This window comes from Pinus tabuliformis, chromosome 7, assembly GCF_031772625.1.
Source record: "Pinus tabuliformis cultivar Carrire ecotype Pingquan chromosome 7, CPIR1, whole genome shotgun sequence".
Lineage (NCBI taxonomy): Eukaryota > Viridiplantae > Streptophyta > Pinopsida > Pinales > Pinaceae > Pinus > Pinus tabuliformis.
In genome coordinates, this window is record NC_142293.1 from 1777269219 (window position 1) to 1777289649 (window position 20431).

The following is a 20431-nucleotide window of genomic DNA, read 5'->3' on the forward strand; positions in this document are numbered from 1 at the left end:
CATGATTTCTTTCAACATTGTTGTATAATACAAATAACAGTCATATTAATACCTATAAACCTGTTCCAGACATTGCTTTTCCAAATAAATAATTATAAATCGAGAATGTAAAAATATAGCATAACGTCTGGTTCCTGTGCTTCTAGCCAGCCTTCAAACGGCTTCTTTTCCTATGAACTATAATGCTTCATATAATTATAACAATAGTGATTAGATTAAACCTCAAAATGCAATGTCAACTCATATTAAATCTAGAAATTGAAATTTGACACACTTATAAGGATGCATGTTTATGTATCAGAGACCGAGTATTATTTTTTCAGTAAGAGAGACCGAGTATTATTTAGCAACCTCAAACATTGTGAATCAACATGCATGTTTCATAATATACCAAGACTGGTATCCATATACATAAAAAAATATATATATAAATTTACATTGCGAAAATTGCATTGCGATTTATGTAATTTGTATGATAATGCAAAAACTCGAGACCACTTTGGGCACGTCAGACGCTACAGGCAGCAGGCGATCTGGTTGGCGATCCAGCAGACACCGGGCGGACACGTTCTCAGTTTCAGGGTGCTCCACGGGCTCTCTCTACTACAGAACCTTTTCTACCAATCCACTGCTATATTTCCACTACTAGATTCTTACGTGTATAGAAAACTTACATAGTGCATTAATTATTGTTTCTCCATTTTGGTAATAAGTGTCCAGATATCTATTGAAGACTCCTTCCCCGGACTGCTGAGCAAAGCCTTCAATTCATCACTAATGGCAGATTGGTCTATGACCTGCTTCTCCGACCCATAAGTGCTGATATTAGAATCAGAAGCAACATTACCCACTCTTGGTGGTTGCATATATGGCAGAGTTAAAGCCTGCAAAAACTCCTGTGATTTCATCAACTGAACATTCTTGTTGGACCAAAAAAAACATTAAAGTTTGAGTCATTAGATACAGATCAATAAATGCAGATTTTTCTCTGGTTGGAACCCAAAAAAATTCTAGTGGACGTCATTAGATTCTGGACTTGCAGAATACAAATCAGTAAATGCTGATGTTTCTCTTGCTGTAACAGTAATTCTCACCTTTGATTGTTCCACCAGAAGTTGTAGCCTGTCACAAGAACTATAAGTAGCTGCTCTATGCCATCCCAGGGGGAAACTATCAATGTTATTAGTATAATTTGTTGTGCCAAGGTCAGTGAGTGGATTAGAAGAAAATAATTTCATCAAGTTAACTTCAATAGGAGGAAGTGGATGCAGATAATGGGTACCATGTGTAAGTTGTTCACTGAATTGTCTTTGTTGCTCCTGCAATAAATCAACTCTGGGATATTAATCAACTCTTGATTGTTGAGTAGGTAGCAGAAAATCAGGATAAATCTCAATATTATTCCCAAAATTCTTGCTCTTTGACATATCACCAGAAGTCATTGCCCATCTTCTCCTTCGTTTTGTCTCTACAATTTCAGTCTCTAAATCATCTACTTCCATGAAACGCTTTGACCTTCTTATTGAATCAACAATGTTGGTATCATCTTTTGCAATAGAATTCTGGTCTTTAGAATATTGTTTTCCTCCCAAAGTAAAATAATTATTGCAATCCAAACATTTGTACCTGGCCTGCAAAACCAGGGAAGAATTGTTATCAAAATATCTGAATTTGGTATTCCCTTGATGGCAAATAGTGCACATGGGCTTCACTCCATGATCCTTCAAAGCTTTTCTCAATTCTTGGTATCCAGGCATCTTATTCACAGCTATTGGCACACGGATCTTGTATGAGCTATTGATATGAGGAGATCGCTCAATCTGTGCTTCAGGCATGTAACTTAGAATCAAATCTATTAAAATTTCATCATCCATATTGGGCTACAGCAGATTTGGGTTGTCAATAGAGAGCTAAAGGATGAGATTTGAGTTGTGAATAGCCAGTGTAAGCATGAGACAATTTATAAGAAAAAAGAATAATGAAACTGGATTTTAAATCTAGACTAATTAGATTCATAATTTTGGAGCAAATTTAATGGCAATTTTTTTTAATGATATAAAGCTAAAAAGCAAAGCAAAAAAAGCAATTATTTTTATTAATTTTTCATATTCACCCTAAAATATTTAAAATATTATTATATTTTCTTTAAATCAATTTTTAATATACATTATTACTATATACAACATTATTACTATATATATATATATATATATATATATATATATATATATATATATATACATTATTACTATAGATCATAATGACATTACCATGGAGTACCTATAATTTTAATAATATATATATATATATATATATATAATGTATATTACTATGTACATTATTACTATATATAGTAATAATGTACATAGTAATATACATTATTACTATAGATCATAATGACATTACCATGGAGTACCTATAACTTTAATAATGGATATATATATATGTTTTATAAATATTTAAATTTATTTATTTTATTATAATAATAATTAATAAATTTAAAAATTCATATTAATTTATAATATAATATTTTTTAATTAAATATTTATTATTTAAAGTATATATTTAGAGAATCATAAAAAAATATGGAGTTATCTAAAAATAATTTATAAACTATAATCTCAGGATTAAAAGAAATACTTTCTATCTTATCCTCTTGATTGAAGTAGCCCAGAGGTGCCCTAAAATTGTTTCTTGACTCTAGCAAAAACCCACCCCATTTCAGGCTCAAGTGGGGATGACACAAGGATGCCCAGTGTTAGCTTGACCATTAGGGAATTAAGTTGGAGATCATCTTGGAGAAGAAGGATAATATTAAAAATACCATTACTTCCAAATTTAAGGATACCCCACTCTTACTAACCATAATTATCTTTTTGTCTTTATCAGTGCTAAGAAGAAGTCTTAGCAAATGAGTATTTTGAAGATAAGAACTAATTCTCACAAGGTTTCACTAAGTGAAACTGTGAGTTGGTTTGCCATACTAAGAAGGTTGAAGATGAAATACATTTTTTCTTGGATTTCCAGACTTTTGCTCACATTTGTTCTCATTTCCAAAACATTTGCCACACTACCAACATTCTTGACTTGTTAAGTCAACAAAACTATAATGATCAACAATTTTCCCTTTTTTTTGATAATACAAATAAGATATAAAAACGTCTCAATTAATTTTTTATTTTCCTAAATCTTAATAAACGAAACATCATCATTATCATTTAGATTTTTTTTACAAATTACACTAAAAATAACTTCATGAATACAAGTTAAACTAACGTTCAATAAAAATATTTAAAATAATTTTTTATTAAATAATATCTAAATCAATTTAAAAAAAAAAATACCACTAGTTCACATGTTTATTAATATAGTTTTTTATTTAATTCATAGATATCTAAAATTAAAATATAAATTTCATATTTAATAAGTTAAAATTTTATATAAGTTAAATACTTTTTTTTAAATTACATATTATTTTCCATATTTTATTTTACATATTTATTAAATATTCTTTTAAAATATGACATTAATTAAATAAAATTAGCAATCTTTTCTTAAAAGTATTATGCTACATATTACCACTAAAACAAAGCAAGCAAAATTAGCAAGTACGTTTACACAAAATGTTGTTAAATACATTAAAACAAAAATCAAGTTTGACTGTATTTAAAAGCTTTGTTGGGTCGAAATTGCCCCGAGGACTTCGAAAAAAATCTCGAGTTCTGACTAAAGTTTCTGTTAAAACCATGCCTTGAAAAGGAAAATAAGAAAGCACACAACCTTCCACATTCTCACCCGCTAACCATATTTGGTGAGCAAGCATAAAGTTTACATTTTTATATACAACTTATCCCTTCTTTTTCTCCAACGTGTTGTAATAATAACCTATTATTGTTCCTATCCTCTGGATTTTACAAAAATTGTAAGGCATTCTATATTACCTAGGTCCGTGCATTTATATGGACCATGTTCATTTAAACGAACTTTAGTGGATTAAAAAGGTGATTATAACATTAAAGCATAGATTTTGAAAGGGTTAATTAAAGCATGGTTAATTATTAAACTATTGTATTTATTTTTTTCAAATAATTTTTTGTTATTATTTTTTTTTAAGATTTTAGCTCCACTGGTTTGGTGAATTATTTGTTTTCCCATTTATATGGGTTCAAATATTTGAAAACATGTTATAACTAATTCGTTTATGGCATTTATAAAATAGTTGTATCTCATTTTATGCTTGTTATTGACATATGATGTCAATTTTCTTTATGAAAAGATTAACTAATGAATTTATGCAATGTTTTCTAAGAAAATATTTTGTTCAATTATCTTTTAGTTTAATGTTTGAAACAATGAGAGAAATTAAGCTCTAATATAATTCTAAATTATGAATATATTTAAGAATAGATTAGAAGTTATTTCCTTCATTACAATATGAGTGTTTTTTTTTTTTTTGGTGGATTTTAGTTGAGAGTGTAAATAAATATAAATTTGAAAAAAAAAAGTGTTATCTGGTAACTTAATATTTGCTGGAAAAGTTAGAAAATACATAACTAATAGTCAAACTCAATATGATTAAACAAACAAATAATAATGAGTATTTTTTTCTTATTTAAAATAAAATAGAGAATATTATTTACCATCTATACTAAAAACAAAAAGAGATTAAAATATCTTAAAAACAAATTAATAACAACAACAACAATCATAATAATAATAATAAAAGTATATGATATATATTTCTTTTACCTCTCACCAATTATACAATATAATAACTAATATATATGGGCGATATGCTCACAAACTGCTAATATATAATATTATTATAGCTGCTAAGAAATCTTCTTAAGATTATGAGTTTCAAAGAGAAAAAACAATTAAATAAGTTTTTCCATTAACTAAAATTATAAAATTATCTCTCAATTTAATGATCAATTTCATTCAATTGAAATTCTTGGGCTTGCCTCCTCTTCCTCTTTTGTCCACTTTCTTTTTGCTTCTGCCACACCTTTTCAATATTCCACAACTATATTTACTCTCTAATATTCTTTAATTCCTTAAAATTCAAAATAATGCTACATATCTCCTATCAATGCCTCCCTACATAAAATCCTTTTGGTTTGATCTTCTAGATAGTTAAAGCAATTTTTTTACTTAATACAATCATTCTCTAAATATTTGGATTTCTCTTAATCTTCAATTTAATATTTATCTTTCAACATTCTCAGCTGATGAACCACTTCAATGATATTCATTACTTTCAATATTTTTCTGTAACATTTTCTACATCATGTTCATCTCTTCTTCCATTAAGATTTCCTGAAAGTCCTTAGGTACAAATCTTCGATACAATCATCACTTCATGACATAATTCTTCCATTCAATTTCCTTTTCACCACAATATTTTACAATTTGTTTATTCCACTCACTCCTCTTCTCTACAAGTCTACAAGTCTACTCAACATATTAGAATTTTACCACTCTAGTATTAAAAAATCAACCATTAAAATTGCAAGTGGGCACTATATATATAATCAAAGACACAAACCATTATCTTCAAATCATACTAGGCAAAAAAAACATGAAATCAACAATACCAACAAGTATTTGTAATTTACATTTAAGAATTTCAATAGAGTACAATAATACATAGGTTGTAACTATTGAACACACTTGTATTGTTTGATGATTTAATGATGTTATGGATTGGTTGAATGCACATTGATAAGTGGCTAGAATTGGAAGCTCCATACTAGTTTGATTTCTTTGAACCTCTTTAGTGTCCTTTTTTCTTGTCATAAATGACATTGGTTTTAATAACTTAGCTCCTCATATGACTATGAATACCACCAAGGTACTATATAACCGTGTCGAGGTCATTGAGATTTATCTCCACATGAATTGATTTCTTTTGGACAATGTAGTGTACCCATGTACACTATATCCTTAGCTCTACCAACAATATTTCCATTTGATACTCTCATTCTTTTTATACTTGATGAGGTAAAACTAGTACTCGAAGAGGTACTTGAATACCTCCCACTTGAATTGATAGGTATGCCTCCATCATAATTTCCTTAATGTGGTCAACCTACCAAGTCTATGCATAAACTTATAGCTTCAATCTAACAAGTAGATTGAATTATGAAAGGTGTAGCAATGAGTCCTCGCCATGTAGGGTCAATCCAATCAAGTTTTTCTATTTAAACATAAATAGAAAACAATCAATTGAAAAAACATTTATACATTTTGTATTATACTTAGCATACCATTGTATGTGTAGAGGCCCTTCTAATCATAATGCAAGGGTGGAATGATGGTTTGAGCCATGGGAATGGAGTTGTTATCGATTTTCCACATTGATTGCAAAAACCCAAAAATTAAATGGTCACAACAAATAAATGCATGAAAGAAAAAACAGTTCCTTGAAATAACTTTATGAATGTTTTGTTCAATTTTCATGCATAAAATAATATACAGTCAATTTTTGAAAGACCTACTCTTAGTTTGTTGTATCCTACTTCTTTCTCTCTATTGCCACAATATGCTTTATACAATTTTATCTCTTTAGTGAATGTGCCAATCTTAATGTACTTATACATAATACCTCAAGTGCAAGTTTTTTATTTAAAGATGGACACTTAAGAATGATTCGAAATACTTTGAATGATAAGAAATATGAAAATATTCTATAACCTTGAATTCCAGTGCAATCAAAATTGAGAAGTTGCCTATTGGTGTTGGATTTCATAGCATGACACATGGGAAGATAAATGATATTGATCAATAGTCACAATTAAATGTCAAATGGTTGGTAAATTGGTAACAAGGAGTGTACTTTGGATATTTTGTAATAAATACTTGAAGGTTTGAGATTAAAAATATCATGAAACAATATTGTTATATTAGTGGTCATATCCATAATCCATGTCACCCAAAGCACTCTTAGTTGTTTAAGTCAACCAATGTCCTTCCTAACCCTGTAAATTTTTGTGGATACAATGTTAACACCTGCAAGTTCTTCAAATAATTTTTATAAATGGTTTAAAATGACCAAATGTGACGCACGGGAGCTTCAGCAGGGGAGCAATACCATACCACGTGCACTCATATTAGGGGATACATATTGAGGAAAAATGACATAATATATTGAGCATATAAAGTGGGGTAAAGGGTTTTTATATTGGCAGGTATAAAAAATGGAACTCAATGTTAGTGAAAAATATAAAGGGGTATAAAAAAATGGATACGTACAATATCTAGTGAAAATAGGGGTTTTTTAAATTGGGAAGGTGTATTGGGTTAATATTGGTAGGGGGTTAAATAATGTGACTTTTAGAGGTATTTTATAATATGTAGTCAAATTAAGGGTATTGTTTAGTATGCCACGAATGCACATGATATTTCAGAGGTTCATTGAGTGAAGCCCCCATGATGTGATGATGAAACCTTATGGTGTTGTTTCGAATGCCATCGATTGTGATGTAACAAAAATTAATATTTATTTACATTTATATGTGTATTAAATCATTTTAGTACTACTAGAGGATGATCCATGATAAGTGGAGAGAGATGCCATGTTATTGATCTACACATTGTTGGCCTTCTTTATTCTACATCAACGAGAGACTTGCAATAATTTTTATATCTCAAAAAGTGATGATTAGATATGGATTATAAAGCTCCTATGTATTGTCAAGAGATATGTAAGAGGCTGACTAATCTAAAGCATGCTAGATCCATACATAGTGCTAATGTAAGGCTTTTTTCTTGAGGAAGTATAGGTGTAAACTCTTATGTGCTACATTTCCATGTTTGTGGAGACATTGTATTAACACTCTTTATAAACAATGCTATGTGATGTTGTAGAAGATATGATTGATATAGAGAACTAAATTGCTACCCAACATGATCTACCCATGTTTTTAATGATTTATATGTCCTGTAATTGATGACTTAATGATGTTTATCAAAGAATTTGAGAACTATTGTACATATTACAAGCCCTTATTAGCCTTGCCAATGAAATCTATTGATATTTCATTTTTCTTCTTTGTAAATTATGGTGGGTAAAGAAATTCTAGCTATCAAGTTAAACAAAAAAGCAATGAAGAAATTCAATACAAATGCCCCCAAATTCAACATGTTGCCATTGCAAAAAAACCCTCTCAAATTTTGCCTACACTTGAATTTTGGAGCCTACCTGTGATCCTATAATTTGTTGTTCCAAGTTAATCATAGTTTCTTCATGATTGGTTGATGTTTTGATAAGTGCTCAAGTCTTATTTTTAGATTTTAACTATCAAAGTCACTTGCTTACACATGCTTAGATTTTGATGCATTCACAAGAGCACCTCATTATAGAAAGCAGAGTAGTCCATGAATATCGTTGAAGATAGGCATTGCACAATTCTTGAGATTAAGGCTTCCCTACGAATAATGCTTTCGCAATGTTTAGTTACGGTGCTTCCGCAGTCACTGTTGAAAGTGACTTGCGAAGTCCATAAGGATAGTGCATTATGTAATCCATGCTGGCAGTAAGTGTGCAACATCATTTGAAAATCTCTCACACTCTTGGTTACAAATGTATCATCATTTGGGTGAATTTTCTAAACTATCGCTTTTGCGCACCTTCATTTTCACAAGTGCCATTTTCACTTTTGTGACTATCTCTCACATTGCGTGATTTCACTTTAAAAAGTGTCTCTTTTTCTTTCTCTTCACTCTTGCATGTATGAATTTCACTTTCCTTAGCTTTTGCAAGTGTCATATTTACTTTTTCTCATGGTCAAAAGTGTCACTTTTGATTGTTTTCACTTCAATATGTGTCGCACTATGGCACACCACTAGAGGCAGCTCTAGCACACTCTTCTACATTAGTTGATCATATATATAATAAGAATATGTGATAGACACATTCCCACAACTTATCACACTTTCTAGTTGCGATCGACACTTCTGTCGTAACTTGTATTCTAACTGTCACAAAGCTATGTTTCAACTGTCGGACTTAGAAATAGGTGTCACTTTGATGTTGTTTCAAAGCATGCATGTTGATCATGAGTCCTGTGCATTCCCTGGCTTGTGTTTGATGGTTTGGAGATCCTATTTTGGAGTCTGTTTGCATGTGGTGTTCTCATTTGTTCCACTAGTCCAACACTTAGCCAATTTTGGAGTTCATCATTATCCTCACATCTTATGAAAATCATGATCATACTTAATCGCCCAGGTAAGTGATGAATACTATGAAAATTCCCAAGTCTCAGTGATGAAATCCTTACCTCTCAGACTTGTGCACTCCTCTTATCTTAAGAACAACCTCCTGCACCTACACATTGAGAAACCTTGAAGGTTGGACCATCACTCTAACTACTTAGCCCTCTTAACTATGTAGTTCATGATCCCTCCTTCCCTAGATTGCACATTACACAATTGTAATGGATAGAGGAGCCTCCATGTGTCACTAACTTTGCCAACTGCACAACATCTAGAGCCTCCTCTTCAACTACTATGCATTGCACAGTTACAATGAGCAACCTTGCCTCTCTGCCTCTAAAATTTGAAAATTTGTGCAATTCCTTCATTTCGTGGGCCTCCTACTATGCATTGCATAGTTCCAATGAGCAGTAGGTCACCAAAAACTTCAACCATCCAATTCAATGAGCTTGTCCCTCAATCACTACGCATTGCAGTTACAGTGGCTAGTCTTGTTCCTCTTTCTAATTGAAACCACTTAGTGTGTAATACCTTGTTCTATCTTACCTCCTACTACATATTGCATAGTTCTAGTGGAAAATGGAGTCATCCCTTAGTTCCTGTGAAGCCTAAATAAATAATCCTTGTCTCCTCTTCCCTGAGCACTGTGCATTGCATAGTCACATTTAACAATCAGTCTACCCTTTTCTCCTAGGTTTGCCCACTGTGTAGAATCCCTTTCAATCCCCTCCTACACTATGCATTATGCAATTATAGTCAGTAATGTGTTCATCCTTACATCCCTATAACCCTAAACTGCACAATTCTTAGTCTCTGACTCTCAAAACCCTCAACTGTTTCCTCATCACAATCAACATCTTCTATGAGCAAGCAAAGGTAGAATTGGTGGTTTTCAGACTGATGTTGGATTTTCATGAGTGGACTTCATTTGCATGTGTTATCATTTAAACACGGCAAGGTTACCCTCAAGGGAGATTATCAAGGAGATATTATAAGAGAATCACTTGCGAAGAAGGAGCAAAAGAAATAACAATCATGAAGGACATGAAATAATCTTGGACCAAGATAGAGAGGTGGAAACTCATGCTAACTTGGAAGGTTCTGAAACTCACCTAAGACCATTTGGAGGTTAAATATGAAGAACAAGAAAATATCTATCATGAATAAGTTGAAATAATAACAATAAGGAAAAGAGCTTGACATTGATGTAATGAAGTCTTATGTCACTGTCTTCAAGTCACCACTTCCCAAAGTGTCATTACAAAGTCATATGTGTCAATGTGCTTTGCCACATCATTTGTGGAATGTAATTATGTAAATTAAAAAACTATAAAATGTAAAATGTGTGAAAGCCCAAGGGTCCCACATAGAATATGAAGAGTCGCTAGAAAGTCCTAGAGTAATTAGAAGCTCAAAGGTCACATAGGAATTTGAAAAGTCACATGGGAGCTCAAGAGTCATGACGAAGGTAAAGAGTTTCATGGGAGGTGAATGGTCACCTCATTTGTTATAGATAAACTCTCATAACTCAAGCAAAGGGCTTTGGACTTGGAATTTTCACCTTGGTTTCTCTAGTTCGGCATAAGAGAGATGATTTTCCTTTGGAGGATCAAGTGGTGAATTAATGTTGCATTATTGATCCAGATCTTGGGGGGAGCCCCCCAAGATCTAAAAAATTGAAATGGATCTTGGGGGGTGGGAGGGGTGGGAGGCCCCCAAGATCTGAAAAATTTAAATGGAAAAAGAAAAAAGAGGAGAACACACAGTAAACAAAACCACCAAGTTTTTTTTATTAAAATAGAGAATAATTGTAAAAGCTACATTGTGGTGGACAATATCTCCTTTTACAAAATGTGACTTGTTACTTATGGCGTTTTTTGGTTACAATACCACAGGTAAATTCCATGGGTGGGTGTCACTTACAATACCATGGGTAAATTCCATGAGTGGATAAATACCATGGCAGGATGAATACCAAGGGTGGATCCCACTTACAATACCATGGGAAAATACCATGGGTGAATGAATACCATGGGTGGATGCCACTTAAAATACCATGGGTAAATTTCATGGGTGGATAAAAACCATGGTTGGATGCCACTTACAATGCCATGGGTAAATTTCATGGGTGGATGAATACCATGGGTGGATGCCATTTTCCATTCGGATCAACTATTGGGACTAGTGTGGCAGTATTGTAATGTGTAACTTGGAACTTTCACTTAATATATGAAGCTCTAAGAGTTAACACACTTTCATGCATATGTTGGGAATGATTGTGAGACTATTCTTTCATTATTTGGGGCATATGTTTATGTTAACACATGATAATGAAAATAAACTATTTTGTTGGCTTTGGTATGCATCTTGTTGAATGCACTTTGTTACTTGATTTTATCGTCATTGTTATCTTGTGAACTACTTTGTAGGTTAATCAACGATTCTTTCATGCTCTTGTGTGTCTCTTTTAGGATAGTACTATTACTTTTCTTTTCGAGGCACACTCTCTCTTTTCCCTTCCGTAAAAGTACCTCATATACATTGCAATTGTATGACTCACAATGTCAACTTACTTGCTTGTTTCAAAGATTTTCTGTATAATCTCTTATGTTGATAATTGTAGCTAAGGAAAATTCCGAAGAATATTGGAAACTGACCTTATTTCCTAGTTGGGGCTCCTACTCCAAACAATGTGACGTTGGGAATTCATACAAGGGAGATCCCCTTGGTTGATCAATTTGTAGCACCATCAATAGTTGGCACTAGAAGGAAGGCCAAATGACAAGATGTGCCCATTGATTCTATTTTTAATTTCTTATCTTGAATGACTCATTCCCAAATCATAATCTTGAGATATTTTTCTAATAGAGAAAATCTTACACTCCCTATGGAGCTTCTTTACAACTTTGTCTCAATTAAAGTTTGATGGAGGGTGGGATATCCATGGCTAAGCATACATCTAAATTTGTTAAGTTTTGTGATCTTAATAAAGCGATTTTTGAAGATATTGCTTGTAAATTGGTCACCCTCACACTTGAAGGTCGAGTTAAGCTATGGTGTCATACCTTACTAGTTGCTTCTATTCATTCATTTGAACAACTCTTTAAGGATCTTCATCAATATTTTGATAGGTATGACTACCGAGATGTTTATAAAAGGATTAATCATCTTAGAATGAAACCCAATGAATCAATAAATGATTTTTCTAATAGATTTCGTCACCTATGTTATGATTTTTCTGAAGAAGATGTGGATTGGGATTCCTTCAAGGAAAAGTTTTAGCATTTGGTTCAAATATCTTTGAAATAATGTGAATCCCAATCCTTGATTGATTATGATCTTTCAACTTTCATCAATCATGAGTCACCTCTAATCTCAAAGGAGGAATCTACCACTCCTTTTGTTCCTTCTCTTCCTCCTTTTTCATTACCAAATAAAGTGGTCCCTCACATCAATGTTGGCATTGGGAAATCTTAAAATTGAATTGTTTATCCATTTATCCTACCTATATTTCCTTACCATGATCGAGATCTCATCCAATAAAACTTTAAATGTTATCTTAATTCCATGAAACCTAAAGGGAAGACTGGTCCCTTGATTCCTTCAGTTGAAATTGATATGCATAATTCAAATCTTGAATCTGATCTGATTGAAAGTGTTGTTTCTTCAAGGGACACCTGCCATCCTCTATCATCTACATTTCATGTCCCTGCGTACCTTGATTCACTTGGTCAATCTACTCCAACAGCTAGTTCTTCAGACCCTCTTGATTTTCAATGTGCTGGTCCAAATAGTGATTAGGTATAAGATGGTAACTTTTCACTGGTAGGGAGACAGGGGTTTGAAGATGATCTTAATTTCTCTTCTCTTTCAAAATACTCAATGTCAAGATGATGTTCCTTCATTCTTGGCTGATTGAAAATATAATGATCTTGGAAGTCAATCAAATGAAATCAAGATGTTTAGTCAATCTAAAGCCTTGGAAAACCATCATCTTGATATTTATGATCTCGCCAACGTACATGTTGATGAATGCCCAGGCATATCGGCCAATATTTTGATTTCTCAAGAAGACGTTATATAGAAACTTCTTCAAATCACTGTCCATCGTGCCCTACTGCTTGAAATGAATTAACTTGTGATGAAAATATTCCATGCTCTTTGGAATTCATACAAGGCAGTGAGGTCATCCATGATGAAGAAGAAAACAATGAAACCATAGAGAACCCATTTCGTTCCTTATAATCTTGCATGAGAATAATTCATTGGTTTAGATTACCCATGGGATTTCTTTGATCTTTATGCAATTAGAAGAATCCTATGATTTGACTAATATTTTGCTTGAGGTTGAAAAATTTGATCAAGTCAGTGATGTAAATGGCTACCATCTAGATAATAGTGATCTTGTTGAAATAACTGATGGTAGCTATCCACATGCAATTCACGATTTGAATCTGTTATGAAACCATCTCACAAAAAGATAGAAAAAATAGATCAACAACTTAGAAATCAACCTCTTTGAGGGGGAAACCTCATTTACATTACACAAATGAACAATTCTTGGCTGATACAAATGACAAGACTTCCTTTCTATATATAAGAGTCTAAGGGGTACCAATACAATCAGAGCCTACATATCAATAATATTGTAGGGGCACAACAATAACAATAGTGGACTTCTATGGGGCATAATAATAACAACATGGGGACTATATGGGCATAGTAATACAATAAGGGGGTTTCACTAATAACAATAAGGGGTTACACTAGTAGTATAGGGACCTAACATGCCCCTCTCCTTCAAAAAGTGTTGTCCTCAACGCTTAAGTAGTTTTGGATGCTTCTGTATAAAATTACCGTCCTCCCATGTGGAATCTTCAGCGGGTAAGTTCTTCCACTTGATGAGATACTCTGAAATTGATCGATTTCGTAGTTGTCGGGTTCTTGTTTCCATGACTGCTTCAGGTTCCAATATGATTTTTACTTCCTCATCAAGTTCTGATAATATTGTTTGAACTCGGATCTTGTCACCTATAACCTTCTTTAAGCATGGAACATGGAAAACTAGGGCACTCGAGAAGATGTAGGAAGCTCCAATTTGTATGCCATAGTACCAATCTTTTGCAGCACCTTGTAAGGACCATAGTACTTTGGTGATGATTTATTATCCTTCTTGGCTTACTCAAGGGACATTTTTTTGTATGGTTGTATTCGTAAAAATACCTATTCGCCTATATCAAAACTTCTTTCGCTGCAATGTTGATCTACTTGTTGGCTCATTTGGTTCTGCGTGAAAGTAAGGTTATCCTTTTTCTTCTTGATATGTCCTTCTATCTTGAGAGTTTGAGGAGTGGTAATTCCTGCCAATGCATTACAAGATATGGTTCGATTCATTTCTTCTTTCTTTGGGGTTGGTTCCTGGTGTATATCCTCTTCTTTTGACGTTTCTTGATCCTTTTCTTTCTCCTCTTCACAATCAATGTAAAATAATTTCTTCTCAGCACACTTATGACCTTTAGTGTATTTTCTATCACAACTGTAACAAAGGCAATTTTCTCCTTTTTCTTCCAATTATTATGGTCTCAACCTTGTAGGTTGTGGAAGGCTAGGAGTGTTGGGCATGGAATCCCCCCAAGGCATGTTTTGGGGTTTAAAGCCCAAGTTTTGACCAAATCTTGTTGTAAAAGCTCCGCAAATTGCGAGCGTGGGGCGCGAAAGTATGATAGAGTCACAAGGTTGTCTGCCCTAGTTTTGTAATGTAATGTCGGCTGGATAGACCTACCCATGGTCCGCGGACCATGGGATTGTATAAATAGAGTGAGACTCTAAGTGTAAAAGATAACTAATAATGAAGAATGAATAAAATAGAAGGATGAGAAGTCTAAGTGATTGAATCAAAGTGTAAAGTGTGTATGTGGGTCATAGAGTAGGAAAAGGCTATGCAACTGAGTGTGCGGACCCCTGCAGCTGAGTGCACAAGGCGGGTCGAGTTTGTAACCATTATAAGAATCAATAAAGAGAAGTTTGATATAATTATGTGTATCTTTTTCTGGGTTAATACATGATTGAATACAATTTACAAGTATACTGTGTATTTACTGTGAGAACTTGTATGAATGTTTTATATTGTGAAGTATAACTTAAGGCATTTAAGTAGGCGAAGGTGCTTAATTAATACCGGAAGGTAAATAATATCTCGGGTAATAGTGCAGAGCATGGCACAACCGCTGGTTAAGACTGTGCGAAGGCAGGGAATCAGGCCGCAAGGAATGGAAGGTGCGCGAAGCCACCTACACGCAGGAACAAACAGTGGACTAGTTGAATTCATTAGACATCTCTAGGGTGCAGAAACTTGGTTCTAGAACCCTCCCATACTACTTCAGGTGAGACCTCAGTCTACGCTCCATGGATTGTTGCCGAAAGGACTAGTAGTACGGGGATTTGTTTGGCTAGTTAACTCCGAACCTGGGTCAGGCCCCAACAAGCCAAAAAATGGTTCCGTTGTCGGGACCGGGATCTGCATAGAGATGTCTGATGTCATATCACTGGAATCTGACAAAGAAAGGAATTGAAGCGTGGTTGGATAGAAATATTCACAAGTTTGTGGCAAAAGAAAATAGGAATCTGCCACTGCTAAAGGAAGATTGGCCAGATTGCTACTTGTATATAGAGATCCACGCAATTTTCTTTGCATCCTTCCCTGTTGAGTTGTACGAGTGGATCGCGAAGCTAGCAGATAGCTAAGGAAGGTGTAAACTCGACAAACCTATTGTGTGAACTCCAGAATTGGTACACAGACTAGAAGCATTGGAAGATAAGATCATGCATGTTGTCGATCACTGGCTCGATTGAATCATAGGAGGATTCATCACCGAATTCGTGGTAGATACTTCAATCAGCTATAGCGAGACAGAACGACGCTTCCTCAAGGGACTGCAAGGTAAGTAAGTTAAATATTTGAACACTTGGATTAAAATGCTACTGTGTGAAAAGTGGGTTATGTGAATAAATTGATGTTTGGGGCTACGGAAAGTGGGAGAATCTACAGAAATGAAGGTAGCACAGAATTAGAGACTAGCCCCTTGATTTCACCTCTGCGAGGACGCAAAGAAAAGCTTGCAAGGTCTCGCCAAGAAGTGTGATCAATCTTATAAGGCAAAGAATTTCACACATACCACCCCCACCCACACCACCATCTATTTCATCATCTTCACCCCCGACTTTGCCAATCCCACCTTCACCACCACTGCAAAGCAATATGGCGAGCATGATAAAGCTACCAGTGTTCAAGGGAGTAGGGAATGAAGATCCAAACCAATTTTGGTTCATGGTAAAAGATGTATGGGAAGCACAGAGTGTCATAGATGACAATATAAGAAGGAAACATTGGTCAACACTCTGCAGGATCGCGCGCTGACCTGGTACATTATGTATTCCAATGAAAATCTGAATGCGAGGATAGCAGATATCCAAGCTGTGCTGAACAAAGATTTTGTAGGCCAAAATTGGAGGCTCAGTCGATCATTGGATTTAAGGAAATCACAATGCTACCAGGCGAAACCCCGTGGGAGTTGGATCAGAGATTGATGTGCACAGTTTGCGAAGCAAACATGACATTAAAAGATGGGAAACACCGCAAATAGTTTGTAGCATCGTTAACGTCATATCTATGGAACGCGCTGTCACAACAAAGGCTAACCAATCAGGCTGAGGCTTTGGAGGTCACGATGAGATTGCATGAAACTCTGATACAAGATCCTAACCTGGGAGTCTAGAAAATTCACGCGTAGTTGAAAAATTTGTGCCTTAAGATGCATAGTTTGAAACAAGACAGGATGGCTCGTCCAGAAGTGCACAATGAGGTAGGGTGCGTAAAGTGCAACGGCCAGAGGCACAAGAAGGACCACTGCCCGATGTTCGCGAATTACCTTACGGGAGGAGGGCCAATGCCACTAAGACCGGAGGCACAAGCAGGACCAAGCGTGGCGCCTGCACTGTCGTGCACACTTTGTCAGATACGAGGAAAGCATGCTACAGATAACTGCCATCTACTACAGAAGTATACACAAAATTCCTAGCAGTTGTTATGTAATTTCTGTAGGTCAGTAGGCCATGATGAGCACACCTGTAGAAGTTATGAACTGATGATGGATCAGACTCCTACCTAAAGAGTTTAGGTCGAAACACGGCCCCTCGATCAAAACGCAGGAATGGCAAGCACTGGATTTCAAGGGCGCAGATGAGGGCGAGGTGGAATGGGACCAGGAAGAGGTCTTAGACAGCTGATATGTTACAGTTGCGTAGGGCCTGGACATTATTCCCGTGATTGTACGAATTCAACACAACCATCATGCTCGTATTGTACATTGTTTGATCATGAGACAGAGGACTGTCCAACACCGATAGCGAGGTTGCGCGATAAAGGAGCACTACAACCTCCTGGTGGGCTCCAGTATTGTAGCAATAATGCTACAACTCCTGGAGCTTCCTATCTCTAATTTTATCAACCCGGTAGTTCGTAACAAACTTGGAAGCGACGGTGCTGTATGCACAAGTACTAGCTCTTGTCGCAGCTGTCACTTGGTCAGCTGGCACAAGTCCGCTAGGGCTCAAGCCAACTTCTATATGTTCTCAGAAGAAGCTTTCTAAATGATGAACGAGGACTATCTCAAAGGAAATTAACCTACTTTGCAAGAATGAACTGAAAGCCAACCAAACATGGAAACCCTAGTAAACCCTAATCTAACTATTTTAATCTCTATGATGCAATGGTGGGAGTGCAAACTTCTAGAAATGATGCCATTACTTCTAGTGAGATGAGATGCATGAATTTGAACTACTTTCATTGAAGAGAACACATTTTTGTATTTTTGCTCAAGTGGGTGGGGTTATTGTGATTGTGCTTCTTATTGGGTTTTGACTGTGCAGGGGTAGTTCGAAGGGAAGGAAGGCTTGGAAAAGGTCAGGAGGGCTAGGAGAGGTTCCAGGGGATTCCTAACATCGTTCCACGGAAGTCCACAATGTTCAGGTGCTCGGCAACCGTGTTTGCAGGCTTCTACAGGATGTCTGCAGGGGATCCTATAGGAAACTCGGGATTTCTACAGGAAGTCTGCTAACTTCTACAGGATGTTCTACAGTTGGAGTTTTGGGTGATTGAGGAGTCGAGGAGCTGTATGGGTGGATAGGTAGGATGAAAAGGGAGCTTGTGATGGCTCAGGGACAGAGAGGTAAGATGGAGAAAGAGTGGGTAAAGTTGGTGGGTGGATAGAAGGGTGGAAGCAATGAAAAGTCAAAAAGATGGAGCTACGTGAGAAGTAGAAGGGTTGGAAGGCAAACGAGCTGAACAGAGGATGAGTAGGTGACTTTAGGCACGGTTGAGAAGAAGAAGAAGATACTAGAACAATGCTGCGCAGTGTAAATGGAACAAATCCTATATGTCTTGCACAAAACCGAGAATTCCATCAACCTATTCTAACTGTGTTATTTAACCAACGAACAGCAATGTAAATTGTGGAGAGAAATCGTGCATGGTGTTGGAACGAAGGAGTATTGCTCAAGATCAGAATGCATGGACGGTTCTATGACGGAAATGACTATGTTGCAGCTTGCATGAACGTATAAGACTGCGTTTTTTGGTGGTTGGTACGGTCTACACCCCCAATCTCTAAACAGAGATGGCAGTGAGTGCACTATCAACCTTTTCTTGGAGCTCTAATGAATTCTAATCCTCCTACTCTAATCTAAACTGCTGACAACACTTTAACCATAAACTAATCCTACTCAATCACATTAAAGAAATTAAATCAGCAGACTGTGTTTTCCAAATGCATGTCAAAACAAAGAAACAAAGTGCTGAAAGGAAAGACAAGTAACAATACAAAGAAAAGGAGGTCTATTGCTCTAAGGTTGGGCCCTAACCTGAGAGCTATAGCTCCTCTTAAGAACTCAGGATTGAATCCAAATCTGCCTGCCTTTATTAACATATCATAATCATGAGTCTAACATCATGCCAAGACTGGCTTACAAAAAGCAAAAACCGAGCTGTAGCTCGTGCTTAGAAATTGCAACAGTAGTTCAAAAGTTCAAAAAGCTCCTATCAAAGGCTACGGCCTCAATATTTATACGTGATGAGGATCAAGCTGGTTTCCTCAATTAGTGGAGCTCGACTGTCCAACTAAAAGTAAACTGTTGTTCCTGTAGAATCCGTTGGCTGCCTTTTAGCTCGGTGGGGATAACTGTTGGAGCTCGGAGTTGGGGTGGAGATCACGAGGGAGGTCATTCAAGACTGTGGACAACCTCCCTATAAACCTCCAATGCCACCTTTGCTGTCTCCTTGTCTCCTTCTGCGTGGTCTTTGCTCCATTTAATGTCAAAAAAACCTAAAATCATCATGTATTAGTCACATAGGAACAATGCTTGCCCTTCTTCCTACAAATAACACGAATATACTAAGAAATGATGCATAAGTGATAAAAGATGAAGGGTTGAGCCAGGTAAGTAGGCCAAATGAGCCCAAATTGTTACCAAAAATTGGGGCTCATCATCACCCCCCAGCTAAAATATTTGCTCATCCTTGAGCAACTAGTCCAACTCTTCATCATTCATTGCCTTTACTGCTACCCTTACATCCCAAGCCTCTGTGGTAGTGTCCTCCTTGCTGATATGAAACCCAGCTTTCATGTTCACCTCTTCCCATTGTTCACTGTCATCCTTCTCTGTGCTGCCTTCAGTCAATCCTAGCAGCAGTGGTGGGCTGAGTTTAAGGCCAATCCAGCTGGCCTGGAGGTTTTGCATGGATTTCTTGTAAAGGGCTACCCTTACCAGAGCTTCCCTCATCCGAGTTGGGGTATGGTACTCTCGGATTTTCAAACTGTGTGCCAATGTATTCCATTTGCGTGTGCATGCTTGGACAACATTTTCTCCTAACAGTCTCTCCGTGTCTTCAAAATGAGCTATGGCTTGGGCCTGTTGATCCATATATCTTAGTGAAGCTGTAGGATCAGTAGACAAGTGTTGGTGTGCTGAGATGAGTGCAACTGGATCCTCTGGTTCTACCCGAATGAGCAATGGCTCATTCAATTCTCGGTTCATGACCGATTTTGCTTCTGCTGCTCTTTGATCCTCATGGTTCAACCATGAAGCGAACGCCATTAATTGCATATCTCCCAAGGCAGTATTGGGATCCCAGGAAACTACATTAGGCAAGGCCAAATTA